The sequence below is a fragment of the Panicum virgatum genome, chromosome 9N, assembly GCF_016808335.1.
Source record: "Panicum virgatum strain AP13 chromosome 9N, P.virgatum_v5, whole genome shotgun sequence".
In the NCBI taxonomy this organism is placed as follows: domain Eukaryota; kingdom Viridiplantae; phylum Streptophyta; class Magnoliopsida; order Poales; family Poaceae; genus Panicum; species Panicum virgatum.
The window spans coordinates 45,622,076-45,638,150 of NC_053153.1; the positions used below are offsets into that span (position 1 = coordinate 45,622,076).

The 16,075-nt window shown below is 43.3% G+C and overlaps 1 long non-coding RNA gene and 1 pseudogene across 5 annotated transcripts; both read left to right on the forward strand.

Moving 5' to 3' along the window:
- The first annotated feature begins 1,090 nt into the window (after positions 1-1,090).
- LOC120692465 lies at positions 1,091-11,259 on the forward strand. Of its 5 annotated transcripts, XR_005682639.1 has the most exons (8): positions 1,091-1,185; positions 1,415-1,479; positions 1,593-1,656; positions 1,769-1,996; positions 2,416-2,505; positions 2,646-2,721; positions 3,357-3,448; positions 10,982-11,259. It is a non-coding gene; the product is annotated as an uncharacterized LOC120692465 (long non-coding RNA). The 5 variants fall into 5 exon arrangements; XR_005682637.1 differs by having other exon boundaries at positions 1,415-1,656; XR_005682636.1 differs by lacking the exon at positions 1,769-1,996.
- Positions 11,260-11,293: 34 nt separating this feature from the next.
- On the forward strand, positions 11,294-12,141 carry LOC120689035 (annotated as a pseudogene).
- The last annotated feature ends 3,934 nt before the right edge of the window (positions 12,142-16,075 follow it).

Consider the following 16,075-nt stretch of genomic DNA (forward strand, 5'->3'; position numbering starts at 1 on the left):
CATAATGAACCAAAGTCTAGTTGAACTCAAGAGGAGAAAATAAAATTTTGTACTTGAAATGACAAGTTGTTTCAACTCAAGTTTTATAACATATATTGATTTTGAAAATTCTTTAATTAGGCCTAAAAGGTAAAATTCAAACCGTTGCTTAAATAAACTTTTGCCGAAAACAAAAGTTGTAAAGTTTTATATGACAAACAACTTTCATGTTCAAAGTTTTTCAAGATACAACATGAAATTTGGAGAAAAACCCGAAAAACAGTAGGTTTAGGGGGTTTTCATTTAAACTTGAACTCAAAATTTTAACTTTCAAACCGAGCCTCAAATGGGAAAACGTCTGAAACCAAAGTTGTAGATTTTGACACGAGAAATAACTTTGGTATTCAAAACTTTTCAAGTTTAGTTCAAAATTTTTGAGTTTTCTTCGGTCAAACCTCGCCCTCTTTCTCTCTTCCTTCTCTCTCCCTCTCTTTCCCCTGCTCCTGGCCACGGCCTGCATAGCAGAGCAGCAATGCTGCCGCTGCCGCTGCTGCATCGTCGCTGTGCCCCGCCTGCTGCCGCTTGCTGCACCGCGGCCCGCCCAAGAGAGCCTCCCCGCACGCCACTACAGGCCATAAGAGCCGGACAAGTGCTCGGAGACACGCACTCGATGCCGCCTCGCCCCTGCTCACCGCGGCATTGATGGCCGGCCACTACCCCGCGCCCTCGCCCCACCTCGCCCCAGGCCCTTTCACTTCGTGGAGAAGCCTCGCCCCTTCCCTCTCCCCCTCTGGCTCCCAAGAAAACCCGAGCCGAAGCCCTGCTCGTCCCCCAGAACGGCGCCGCCGCTGCCATTGCCGCCGCCCCTCCCCTGTCCACGCGGAACCCCCTGCTCCGCCCCTCCTCGACCCAAATAGACTCGCCCACGAGCTCCCCCACCTCCCACCGGTGCTCGACGACCCGACCTCCACCACCCAAAGCCGCCGGAGCGCCGCCGCCGCCACGTCCACCCGCCGCCCGCCCCTGCTCACCGTGGCCGGCACGCCACAGGCTGCCTCCGCGCACACCGAGACCACCTACGGGTTCCACTTGAGCCCCTGGTGCTAATCCCCCACTTGCTTGTTGCCTCGTTCCTTTGACAAAGACAGTGGCTCTCGAAAGGCTCGTGGGAGTTGGCTAACTGGCCAAGCCGAGGTCGTCGACGATGTAAGTATTTCACAGCCAATCCATTTCATAGAACCAGACATTGTTTGCATACATGCTCTGCATCTTGATAACATCATCGATTTTCCCAGTCTAAATGAATGAATGCCGCATCCTTTTAATGATTTCATAATGTAATTGACAAAGCACTGCTATAGGTTCTGTTATGATCTTTAATTAAGTTTACAATATGCTCTCTGAAGTTTTGTTACTTTCACCTCTGCTGTTTCAGATAGCAGAAAATTCTGATTCATGTTGTGTATATATGTGCTGATGATTCCTGCTGCAGCCACCATGGTTATCCCACCCTTTTGTGCTCTTCTTCATTTCGCCACAATCTTAAATTAATTAGTCACAAAATATTCTATGTATGGTCATATGCATTGATGTTTTCCTTGTTTTTTGAACAGACTGGATAGAGAGCAAGGTCATGCTTGTTTTTGCACGAGGGAACCAGAGCGCTACAATTTCTATGTATGGTCTTAGCTTTATGTTGACATATATTTTATTTTGGACCACTAGATATGCTAGAAATATGTAATTCAAAGAGTTTTAGGTATTTATGGGTGTTTTTTTTCATATGCAGAAGGGTGCATTCTAACTGAGATTTTACTGCCTAAAAAATGCTCCTGCTGTTGTCCAGCAAAACAGAAATGACAGTGGATGCTAAGCTGCAAATTGTGCCAACTTATGCTTATTATCCATTATATTCAAATTGTGCCAACTTGATCAATGACAAAAAATGTGAATTCGAAGTAGCTGAATTTTCTACAAAACTGTGAAAGCATGAGATGAAGTACTAGTATCAATCAAGGTTAGTAGAAACGTATGGTAGACATTGTAGATCTAGCAAGATTTTCAGATTTTACACCAAAGTGAATCGCATGAGAGAATTATCAAATTCCTTTAACTTATGTATATGTATATAAGAAAGAGTAATGCAACAATTATGCTAAAATGGTGGCTCCTGTGGGGAAAAAGTCCAGTATCACATTGGAGTATGGTCTGTTTAGTAGCTAGAGTCAGAGTAATCAGGAGGTATAAGTGTATAATAGATGCATTAAAGTTGTATATATCCTTTTTGAATATGTACACTTGGGTGGCTAGGATTAATCACAATGCATGCTTCCCATCCTGAAAGAGAACAAAATGTTTGGCTGTAACTGTAATGTTTGGAGTAGCTCAGAAATGCTTTAGCCATTCCCACCATTCATGTATTCATCATTTATGCAGTCTAACAGATCCACACCGATGTGATGCGCCGATTGCGATTTCGGTTGTATTGTTTGATGAGATTCCGGATTGTGTGCCATGGAGCGAATAGTAAGATATTCACAGAAATAGCTTAGTTAAAATGTGATAAGTATTTAAGTGTTCCCAACTATTTATTTATTTTTTCTTGTGCCTCATTGAGCTGGTGTTCAATTGTTCATTATCACATTCTCAGACTTCCCTTTTTGCAGAATGTCCATGAAGGAACTACTAGAAAGCAAACATCCAACGACATGGTCAGAATTCGAGAAGGGACTAATTGATGAGGTACATATTCTAGAAGCGTGGCGATTTATTTATCTTCCTGTCTGCTGTTTATGTCTCCTTGCAGAATTAGGATAAGATTTATTTCTGGATTACTGAACTGAGCATAAGTTATCATTGTCAATGGTGACTTCTGTAGATTCAGACATTTGAAAAAAATACTAGTACTCCTGACACTTGAAAATAGACATTCCTCTAGTCGAAAATACTCTTGACATTTGCAAACTACACTAGAATATCTGATTTAACTAGATTGTTTTTCCAGTGAGCTATTAGCATGACTGCCCTGTCTGAATGCTTTTTTTTTTGTTTGATTCAGTCCTTGGGAGTTCTGGATTCAGAAATTGTTTGTTGAAGAGAGGACTGATTCAGTCCCTCGGTCCTTGGGTTACTGGAGGTTGTGTGCTAGTATGATAGGCCTGCATCTCCCATTTTTCCCTTGGGCTAATCTGAATATATCTGTACCTTGGGCTGAAATTGATTGTAAGCAAATGAGCCTAAATTTCCTATATAAGTTTGGTAAAAAAAATGTGCCTATGTAGTTAAGTTGGTTCCTGTTTTGTTCTTTTTATTCGGTGCTATAATTGTTGATTTGTTGTGTGGTCTCCCAGCTTGATACTATTTCTCTTATATTTCAGCGCCACGGGATTCACTCACCTTTCTGCTCCATCTACTGCTGCCAGTGCACGTAGATTGTGCAAGGCATATATGCTTCTCCAAAGATCGAAAGGTATGTTCTTCCTCTGACCATTCAGCTTTAGGGGCTGATGTGCCGCTCCTCATCTATAAAGTGCATCGTTCGGACAACTTTAAGAAATATACACCACAATAACAAATGTGCTACCTTGCTGCCACTGTAGGGAATCGGGTAGGCTACGCTAGCATCACTACCGCATATACCCAAAATACTTGCGAGTAGAAGATCATAGATCGTTACCACTAGACGCGCAGCGCAGCAGAAGAAGTCGCGCGTCGATGTAGAGGAAGTAGTCGATCACGTCCCACGAACCGAGCTCCTTGTACTTGATCCCAGCAGCAGATCAGCGCAACAGTCGCAGCAGCGCCTCCACGGAGTCCACACGTACGGGGATGAAACGTCGGGCGTCGGTGTGCTAGCACCGCACGCACGGCATGGGCGGCGGCCGAGAGAGAGAGGGAGGGGCGGCGGCTAGGAGGTGGCGCAGCTCTCAGGTTATCGCCCCCCTAGCCCCTCCCTCGTATATATAGGGCGTACTAATGGGCTTCTATCTCATAGGCCCATTAGTAACCTTAATCCCTCTTGGATCAATATCCTCTTGGCCTTTAAACCGTATTGTGATGATGGGTTCTTGGGCATATCACCAACAATCTCCCACTTGCACTAGAGACAATCATACAGGCAAGCTTTCCAACATTCCAAACCCCTTAAGTGTGTGACCCGTTAGGTTCATGTGTAGGTGGTCGTGATCGGAAATCATTTCCGAATCACAAGTCAATAGCGGCACCTAGCAGGGCATAGTGACTCACAAATACACATAAAGATCATATCGGCCGAACCTTAGATATACTCATACACCGATCCATTTGCCACACGATACCAGTCAAGCTCAAAGCGAGATGCGTGCCACCTTTGTGATAGCTCGACCATTCTCTCGGTCTAATAGTGGATTCTATTCATAACTAACCTTTAGTCATCATGATTAACTCTTTAATCACTTTGGCATGGCCATGCACTTTCAAATCCAACTATCTCGAGGGGGGCCAGAGATATCTCTCCTGTTATCTAGGAGGGGCAAACTCCATCTTGATCCGCTCACATCCCATTCCATGTTTCATGACACACCTGTAAGCTACTTTTGTAACTACCCAGTCATGGAGTAGCGTTTAGCAGCCCCAAGATGCACCACTACACACAGTGAGAAACAATGGCGATCTCAGGTCTAAGGATCCAGTAGGTATAACACTCAAGAACAACTGATGGCACATACAAAATAACAATCCCAACATTGTCTTGGAGTGGGTCAATCCAACACCATGTTCACCAACATGTGTCCACATCATTAATCCGATATCTCCATATCCATGATCCGTGAAACATGATCATCAATTAATGCATGTGCTAGTCTCAACGTCGTTGTTGTCCCACACAACGACATAAACTAGGGATAATTTAGAATCATATCATTGTCAACAAAGAGTTTCACGAACAAGTCACATACTTGATAATCAATGTAAAAAATAATCATCCATGGAACAAATAATAATTATTTATCATTACATAAACATACTCATGACACAAAAAATCTCCCACGCACACTAAAATCACTGATGTAAGTATCTAATACCCATAGATCTCATGTGCGCCTCATGCTTTGGTTGTGGGAGAGGCTTCGTCAACGGATCTGCAACGTTTGAATCCGTGTGCACCTTGCAAACCTTCACATCACCTCTCTCAACAAAGTTACGGATGAGGTGATACTTCCGCAGTATATGTCTGGACTTTTTAGTTGTTCTAGGCTCCTTTGCTAGTGCAACGGCACCACTATTGTCACAATAGAGGTCCACTGGACTGGACGCACTAGGAACAACACCCAAGTCAGAAACAAACTTTTTGATCCAAACAGCTTCTTTTGCAGCTTCAGAAGCTGCAATATACTCGGCCTCTGTCGTCGAATCAGCCACCGTATCTTACTTGGAACTTTTCCAGCTCACTGCCCCACCATTGAGGCAGAAAACAAAACCGGATTGCGATTTGGAGTCATCTTTGTCTGTTTAAAAACTAGCATTGGTGTAACCCTTTACAAGGAGCTCATCTTCGCCTCCAAATATTAGAAACATATCCTTAGTTCTTCTTAAGTACTTAAGGATACTCTTTACAATTGTACAGTGAGCTTCACCGAAATATGACTGATACCTGCTCGTAACACTTAGAGCAAAGGAAACATCTGGGCGCTTGCAAAGCATAGCATACATGATCGACCCTATGGCTGAAGCCTAAGGAATCATACTCATCCTCTTTTGCTCATCAGGTGTCGTAGCACACTGACTCTTGCTTAGAGTAATGCCATGTGACATTGGCAAGAAACCTTTCTTGGAATCTTGCATATTGAACCGATTCAATATCTTGTCAATGTACATGTCTTGGCTTAATCCAATTAGCCTTTTTGATCTATCTCTATAGATCCTAATACCCAGAATATAAGCCGCCTCTCCTAAATCCTTCATCGAAAAACTCTTTTTCAATGAGGTTTTAACGGCTTTAAGCATTGGAATATCATTTCCGATCAGTAATATGCCATCCACATATAGGACCAGAAACACAAGTGCGCTCCCACTAGCCTTTTTGTAAACACAAGGCTCATCTTCATTCTTGATGAAGCCAAACCCTTTGACTACTTCATCAAAACGAATATTCCAACTCCGAGATGCTTGCTTCAATCCATAGATGGACCTCTGAAGCTTACATATTTTCCCAGCATTTTTAGGATCGACAAAACCTTCAGGCTGTGTCATATACACATCCTCACTTAGATGTCCATTAAGGAAAGCGGTTTTGACATCCATTTGCCATATCTCATAGTCATAATATGCGGCAATTGCTAGGAGAATCCGAACAGACTTTAGCATTGCGACGGGCGAAAAGGTTTCCTCATAGTCAACACCTTGAATTTGTCGGAAACCTTTCGCCACCAATCGTGCCTTATAGATGTGAACATTTCCATCCATGTCTAATTTTTTCTTAAAAATCCACTTACAGTCGACAGGTCTTACACTGTCAATTTGATCGACCAAGTTCCAAACTTGGTTATCATGCATGGATTTTAACTCGGATTCCATGGCTTCAAGCCATTTGTCGGAGTCGGGTCCCATCATTGCTTCTTTGTAGGTCAAGGGCTCATCATTTTCCATCAATAATACGTGGCGCTCCTCCGTAATAAGGAGGTTGAGCTTGTCAGTAGCGCGACGTGCCCTTATAGACCTTCGTGGGGCTGGTGCCTCAACTACGGATTGTGCAACATCTTGCACATCCCGTGGATCTTCAGTGGGTGCTGAAACAGTTTCGGGTGTTTCCTGAATTTCTTCAAGTTGCACCTTGCTCCCACTAAATCCTTTTGAGAGAAACTCCTTTTCTAAGAAAACATCATTGCGAGCGACAAACACTTTGCCTTCCGCCTTATTGTAAAAATAATATCCTTTGGTTTCCCTAGGATACCCCACAAAGAAGCATTTGTCTGACTTTGGAGTGAGCTTATCTGACAACAAACGTTTGACATAAGCCTCACATCCCCAAACTTTGAGAAAAGATAATCCGGGACGTTTCCCGGTCCATATCTCATATGGTGTCTTCTCAACAGACTTACTTGGAACCCTATTCAGTGTGAACGCAGCAGTTTCAAGAGCATAACCCAAAATGACAATGGAAGATCAGCTTGGCTCATCATGGACCTAACCATGTCCAACAAGGTTTGGTTCCTCCGTTCGGATACCCCATTCCATTGAGGCGTTCCGGGCGGAGTTAGCTGCGGAATAATTCCACATTGCTTCAAATGATCACCAAATTCAAGGCTCAAATATTCTCCTCCACGATCAGATCGCAGAAATTTAATTGTCTTGCCTAATTGATTTTGTACTTCATTCTGAAATTCTTTGAACTTTTCAAACGATTCAGACTTGTGCCTCATTAAGTAGATATAGCCATATCTACTAAAGTCATCAGTGAAAAGTAATGAAGTACTGAAAACCACCTCTGGCTATTGAGCTCATTGGTCCACATACATCGGTATGTACAAGTCCCAACAGGTCACTCGCCCTCTCACTCTGACCAGTGAAAGGCGCTTTGGTCATCTTTCCAAGCAAACAAGACTCACATGTGTCAAATGATTCAAAATCAAATGAGCTTAACAATCCATTTTTATGGAGTTGTTCAATGCGCTTCTCATTTATATGACCTAAGCGACAATGCCAAATAAAAGTGGGATTCAAATCACTTGGTCTAAGCCTCTTAGTATTAATGTTACAGACAGATTTATCCTCAAGATCAAGAACATATAATCCATTCACCAATGGACAATGAGCATAAAAAATACCATTGCAAAAGATAGAACAACATTTGTTCTCTATTACAATCTTAAAATCACCAACTTCTTCCAAATATGAAGAAGAAATAATGTTCTTGCTCAAAGCAGGAATGCAATAACAATTATTTAATTCCAAAACTAATCCGGAGGGTAGAGACAAGTGGTAGGTGCCGACCGCCAACACCGCAACCTTTGCGCTATTGCCGACACGAACGTCCAACTCGCCTCTTGTAAATCTTCTAGTCTCACTTAGACCCTGCAACGATTTGCAAGTGTGAATCATCGATCCAGTGTCAAATACCCATGATTCACTGGAAGATAATGCAATATTAATTTCTATAACATTTATACCTGAAGTGGATGTCTCACTTCCCTTCTTCTTCTTCTTTTCTTCCAAATACTTCTTGCAGTTCCTAGACCAATGTCCCTTTTCATGACAGTGGAAGCATTCATCCTCAGAAGTAGGGCCAGATTTGGCCTTAGGTGCTGGCTTTAGCTTAGAGCCCGAGGACTCACCACCGGAACTCTTTTCCTTGCCTTTACCTTTGGGATTAGGAGGCGTCCAACGCTTCCTCTTTTTGTTCCCCTTCTGAATCATCATCACATGATTGGGATTCTTCTTAATGCTCTCATCTGCTGTCTTTAGCATCCCATGCAACTCACTCAATGTTTTATCCAAGCCATTCATCTGAAAGTTCATGATAAAAGGCTCATAGCTCACTGGGAGCGATTGGAGAATAACATCAGTAGCCAAGTCTTGGTGAAGTTCAGAACCAAGTCTGTCCAGAGTCTCAATGTAACTAATCATTTTGATCACATGAGGACTGACTGGGCTACCTTCTGACAGCTTGCACGCAAACAAGGACTTTGAGATATTGAACCTCTCAGTCCTGGCTTGGTTCTGAAACATCCCACGCAGCCCCTCAATCATGGTGTGAGCATCCGCATGCTCATACTGCTTCTGCAGATCAGGGGACATTGTGGCGAGCATCAGACAGCTGACATCAAGTGAGTCATTGCAGTGCTTCTCATAAGCTCTGCGATCAGCAGCAGTTGCATTGTCAAGGAGATCATCAGGATATGGCTGCTCAAGAACATACTCCTTTTTCTCTTGTCTGAGAACAATTCTCAGGTTGCGGTACCAATCAATACAGTTTGTTCCATTCAACTTTTCTTTCTCAAGAACAGAACGTAAATTGAAAGCGGAATTGTTACTGGCAGACATGATCTACAATATTAAAGTAAAGCAAGATTTCAGCACTAAGTTTATGTAAAGACTTTCATTAACAAATTTAACAAAAGACAACCTACTATATCAAAGTCATCTTCCCTCTAATGACATATAGTGGTTCAAGATCCATAATCACTAAAATTCTAGAGAGCTTTAGCATCACGGCTAGAAAAATAGTGATACAGGTAAGTAACAAATTACTAATCACATCTCTATGCGACTCTTGTTTGTTGGGTGGCATCCAATGCCCCGGCCCCAACCCTATGCCTTAAAGCCCAAAACTGTTTTAATAGCTTTGCTAAGTAAACCAATACTATGCTTGTGAATGTCCGACATCCACCCTATACAAAAGTGATAGCTGAGGGTACTCTATTTTGGTAAACCTACCACACAACGATCAAAATTTATAGGTGCAGCTATTGGTAAAAGGCATCAAATACTCAACCTTTTCTGAGGGAAGCTATTCTATCATGATTAAAACATCCACCATATGTAAAAGCATGAAAGAATAGTATGACAGGAAAATAAATATCACAGGCATATAATCATATTATATTGTGAATAGTATGGCCTCTTGCATCACAATAGGCTCCATCGCCATGGCTCCAAGGTGACCTCCATTGCCATCCGTCCTGTATTGTGGTGATCATCATCGACATCATGATTGAAGCCTCCATGAAAAGATACTAATCTACTACATCTAATAGCTAGTGAAATAATTACATGAGGATTCAAACATCACAAGTCGACACGCAGGTCGTTATACAATAATGGTGCAACCTCAACCCGGTTGTGTTAACTTGCGACACGCAGGCCGCACAAATCATCACATACATCATCACATGACATTGAGGCCATACCATTCACATCACACCCTGCAAAAACAAGTTAGGCGTACGACGTATTCTACCAAAATAGCGCTTAGGAAGCCGCTACAGCGAGAAAGCAACGGCGGTCCCTATGAAAATCTCACTAGAGTGATCGCATCACCTCAAATCCGAGCCATTCATAATGCCTCAATTTTCACTAGGTCAATCACATTGACCGTGCAAACTTTGCACTTGAGAAGACTGCATCAACACATGACCTCGATCTGTTGGTCCAATCTGCTGACTTATGCACACAGTTAGTCCCGATGGTGATTCCAGCCGGTAGGGACATGTCGTATGCATAACAGAGAAAGAACACAAACTAATCTTTTGTCACATGCCGCGCAATCAACTCGCTCCAGTTTTAACCCCTTATGACCAATTAATCTAATCAAACCGTGCAAAAGTAATAGATCCAATCTACTACAACAACATATCACCTATATGCAAATGATCCAGACCAAAAACTACGCAAGATGGCTCTGGTACCACTGTAGGGAATCGGGTAGGCTACGCTAGCATCACTACCGCATATACCCAAGATACTTGCAAGTAGAAGATCATAGATCGTTACCACTAGACGCGCAGCGCAGCGGAAGAAGTCGCGCGTCGATGTAGAGGAAGTAGTCGATCACGTCCCACGAACCGAACTCCTCGTACTTGATCCCAGCAGCCGATCAGCGCAGCAGTCGCAGCAGCGCCTCCACGGAGTCCACACGTACGGGGATGAAACGCCGGGCGTCGGTGTGCTAGCACCGCACGCACGGCATGGGCGGCGGCCGAGAGAGAGGGAGGGGCGGCGGCTAGGAGGTGGCGCAGCTCTCAGGTTATCGCCCCCCTAGCCCCTCCCTCGTATATATAGGGCGTACTAATGGGCTTCTATCTCATAGGCCCATTAGTAACCCTAATTCCTCTTGGATCAATATCCTCTTGGGCCTTTAAACCGTATTGTGATGATGGGCTCTTGGGCATATCACCAACAGCCACTTCTTACACCAATTTAAGGAATTGCTTCAAAAATTTGTATCATGACTAGTTGGATCACTAATCCGGTCATCAAATATGTTTACAATCATTAAAGATTTCCACAAATTGTTTTATTTCAGGTGGGAAGACTGAAACTAGAGAAGGCCATTCTTAGACAAGCAAAAAGTATTGCTACAGACTGACTTGAATTATACTCAGATTTGGTTTTGATGTGTATATATTGAATAGGAGTGATCTATGTCATTGCTGTGGCATGAAATGAAGTAGCTAGAAGCTACATTATGTGTCCATATTCATATTTGTGAAAACAAATGAAGTAGCTAGAAGCTACAGTTATGTTTATGCACGGGTATTTGTGACCAATACAATGCATTTTTATTCTAATTTTTTTTATTTTGTAAATTCACATTGGTGACTGGTAAAATTGAAGCATGTCACTAATAACCGTCATTAGTGACGGCTGTATTCTATAGCTGTCACCTTTGTATATTATTAGTGATGTGCGAACTCTACAGCCGTCATCTTTGTGTGTTATTAGTGACGCGTGAATTCTATAGCCATCACCTTTGCGTGTTATTAGTGACGCATGAATTCTACAGTTGTCACCTTTGTGAGTCATTAGTGACGGGTGATGTGGTTCACATCAGTGATGTAAATTTAGTGACGCGCATTTTAGCCGTCACTAATGTGTATTTTCAGCCGTCACCAATATGTATTTCTGATGTAACCAGCATCTGCGGCCCGATCTGGGACCATCTCCTCGGGTACTGGAACGCGAGCAAGGCGAACCCCGAGGCCGTGCTGTTCCTGAGGTACGAGGAGATGCTGCGCGACCCGCCAAGGGCGTCAGGAAGCTGGCACGGTTCGTCGGGCAGCCGTTCTCGCCGGCCGAGGAGGAGGCCGGGGCTGCCACCGACGTCGCGAGGCTGTGCAGCTTCGACACGCTCAGGAGCATGGAGATCAACAGGCCGGCGGCAGCTGCCCACTACGGGAACGACTGGTACTTCAGGAAAGGGGAGCCCGGGGACTGGGCCAACCACATGACGCCGGACATGGCGCGGCGCCGCATCATCAAGGAGAAGCTCCGAGGGTCTGGCCTCTCATTTGCCTGATGGAATTGATTGGTGCCGTATTATTTAGTCATTTAGTCTCTTCTGAACAAACAAAGGATGCTGCAAGAGCCTGCTGTAGTCTCGATGCAATTCCTGATTCGAACCATATCCACCTTGTTGCATTATATTGCACCTAAATAAATGTCCCGGACGGTCATTTTCTTGAAAATACTCACCAGAACTTGTACGCGTTTTCTAATTATTACTGATTCTACAACAAGGACTATTTACTAGTAGAGTCAGCACGTGTTTTCAAAAAATCTAGTAAATAATAATGACCTTGGAAGGCGTGATGGAGGTGGCCACTAAGCGGTGCGGCATAGGTCGAGGGATTGACGCGAGGAACTCCTCCGTTGGATCCAACGGGACGGGAAGGGATGAGTGTGGTGAGTGGGGGAGGGGAGGAATCAGTGAGATCGTGTCGGGGGCCGCGATCCGTGGCCACGATTGAGAGGGATCTGTTAGCTTCATTTTAATGTCCAGTATCTGTGGTAATTTTCTGAGATTTGTTCGGTGAAATTAGCATGTGTTTTTTGATTTAGCTTTACTATTAGAAAATGTGCCATGGGAACTGGTGGGAACGGCCTTAGAAACCGATTTTCTAACTGGTTCTTCCAAACCGAGACCAATGACCTCGCCTTAAGACACCGGGTTTTTCACTCGGTGCCTTAGGCACTCATTGGTACCGGTTGGAAAGACCAACTGGTACCAAAGAGGTTGCCACGCTGACGCAAGCTGGCAGCCCTTTGGTACCGGTTACCGGTACCATTGAGTTTTCCCTATTTTATCCAAATCCAGTTTTGTTTGTATTATTTATTACTGTTTAATCTTTTATAATTGCTAAGTGTACCCGAGCTCTACAGTACTATACGTTTATTGGTCATGTTCGATTTCACAAAATATTTGAAACTAACTAAAAGTCAAATGCAAGCATATAATTAAGCTAATTAGCTAAACTAATATATTACAAATATACAAACAACAAGGCATTACGTTTAGAAATATTTACAAATATACAAGTCATGTTTATAGTCCAACTATTGGGCCCCTCAGGACATCGATGGAAATCCTCTATGGATGTGACCATCATGGTAGAACTCGCCTCTAGGATCCAGGATCTCGTTCAAAATGAATCCGGCGAGCTGCTCGCACACGGCGTTGATCCGATCGGTAGAATAAACTTCATCCGTGATTCGACACATCTATTATTTAGGAAAAAAAGACTGATATATTAATTTCGTCGCGTTAGTATAATTAGAAAAATGTACTAGTGAACGGTTTGTACTCTCAGGTCCTCCGTAGTAAGCTTCCTATATGGAGTCATGATGTGCAAGAAGTCGCATACGTAGACACCAAGGTGGCTCTCCGCGTAAGCTAGGTGTGATGTTCATGGGTTGAGCCTTGTTGGGAACGGTTGATGCGAGTACCCCTTATCCAACTTGGCCGGTTGGGTGAGCCGCATGGTCCTTGCGCCATGTGGGTAAAGCAGTACACCCTTGCAAGGTTTAAAACAATTCGAATTGCTGCGCTCTCGGATATGAGCACGCTCTTTGTCCACCGAATTCTTCGTAGAAAGTTATGTTTATGTTGGAAATGATTAATGACACTTTTATGTTGAATTATTTTATTCTTGTCATAATCAACTAAAATTTATGTTGGGTTGGGCAAGATTAATTAATTTGGCTAGATAGCTCATGCTTATGCAATAAAAACTTAAACTTAAAGGCTCATTTGAGCCCTCTTACATACTCCTTGTTTATATAATTGTGGAAGTCTTCCAAGTAACTTTTGTACTCAGCTTGTTTTTCTATTAAAACTAAGTTGCAGGTGAGCCGGAAGTTATGTTTGGCCACTTCTATCCCGCCGATCCCGGTGCGGAGGAGTAGGTCCTTGTGGTCGCAATGGTGCCTTTGAGCAAGACGCTATTGTTTTACGTTTAATAATTTATCCGTTGCGTACTCGTCTTTTGGAGAGTATGATGAAACACTAAACTTTAATTTCGTGTCTCATTTATGTCATTCGTGAGCTCAAAGCTTATATGGAATTGATGAATCATTTTATTTTTAGATTTGGACCCTCCTATTTTTAACTTGTAATAATTTGTTGTTGAACTTGTAAAGTGTTTAAAATTGCTCTTTATGGTTCATTGGTGATGTATCCTTTGTAAGCGGTATGTGTGCATAATTTTGGGAATGCGGTGGAGCACATGCCGGGACTACCGGATTTAATATTATTTTGGGCTAATGACGTGTTGGTTGCTCATGTCTTGAGATGTGGGTTAACACGTGGTATGCTCTCGGGCGAGTGTGTGTTAGCTCTCATTTTTATGATAATGATCGACGGTTTGCCTAAAATTGTATCAAATTGGGCGGTTCTTACAAGTAGGGCTGTGGGAGGGAAAAAATAGGGCGGTTCTTACATATAGGGTTGTGGGATTGAAGGGAGATAGCACGATCCTGATCGAACACAGATAGGCAGGAAGGTGCTTCTGTCAAAATTAATATAAAGACCAGTAGCCGCCAAGAAAGAATGAAGGGTCTCTGTCAGAGCAAGGAGTGGTGCTCATCAGCTTTAAGAATAATTAACGTGTCATCAGCATATTGTAGGACACGGCAAAGGGCACCAGGATTTATTAGATGCTCAAAAACACCTTCAGCAGCGGCACTGGTAATAAGTTGTTGCAGCACGTGGGCTAACAAAATAAAAATATATGTTTAGAAGTGTGTGACGTCGTCACCCATCCTAAAAATAGAGGCCATTTCCAAGAACGGGTGATGCCATCATCCGCTCGGACGGATCAACTACTACAGTAGTTCCGCTCCTTTTTGTATGAGTGGTTACCTTTTGACCCGTCCTTATAAAAAATGGGATGTTCCTATAAATCATTTTTGTAGTAGTGTAGATGTATCCAAGACATCGGACTGGCATACCTTCGTACTAACGAGCATTGGAAATTGTGAACCGAATAATTTAGATGCATATCATGCTAATGCAAATTCTTCACATACGCATATGAAGGTTTTTACACAGCCCCATGAATCCTGTTACATTCAATCCATTGCTTGCGGCTTTCATTACGAGTACCATGTCAAACTGCTAATGGTTTGGGCCAAAACCAATATATGTTGTCTGATTTTTTTTTTATTTGGACCGACCTAATTTGGTAGTAACTGGGCACATTACGAGTACCATGTCAAGCTGCTAATGGTTTGGGCCAAAACCGATGTAGTCTGATTTTTTTTCCTTTGGACAGATCTAATTTGGTAGTAACTGGGCACAATGTCTAGTGGGATGGTTAGGTTGGGATCCACATTAGAGTAGTTCGAGATCTGATCTAGGATGGTTTACTTGTGGATCCTATATCATCTCCATCGCACTTACCGTCAATAGCAGCGGCTGCGGCGGCGACAGCACGGCAGCAGCCGTTCGCTTTGCATGTCATATAATAAATGTTATTGCGTTGCGATTCCTGTGCATGCCAGCTTGTTCGTACGCGGACCCAATACATTTGTGTGCATGCCAGCTTGTTCGTACAGCTGCGGTTTCCAAACCATTAGCAGAACAGCAGCTGGAGTACCATGCGGTAAAACGCGCACACACCAACGCTCTGGCAAGGGGCTTTGATCTAACACAGAAACCACGGAAATACCCTCCATAAAACAGCATCGATATGGGTAAGCCATCAGGGGGAAAAAAAGGTAAAGAAACTCGTCGACTGTATTGTCCCTCGCAAGTAAAACTTGTGCCACTACTGGCTGCTGCTTCTGATAGTTCCCGAGGCAACACCTAATGCTGGCGTTAACATAATAAAATCGCACACTAGATGCACAAAAGAGAAGAAATCGATCCAAATCTGGATGGAGGGATTCATGGATATGCAATCCACTGTCTCTTCGTGGTTAGGAAAAGTATGACCAGTTTAGTTCCTGTTCCCCCTCAGCCTAGCATCCTACCTGCCAATATTAGTCTCTTATACTAGCCACATCTTATTGAGCATGGTTTGAGAAAAGCGTGACACTATGGACGGATGCAAACCAAACGTGCCCCTAATAGCCTAATAGCCGTGTTATTGTATCCAACCGCATTGGAAGATAGCACTGG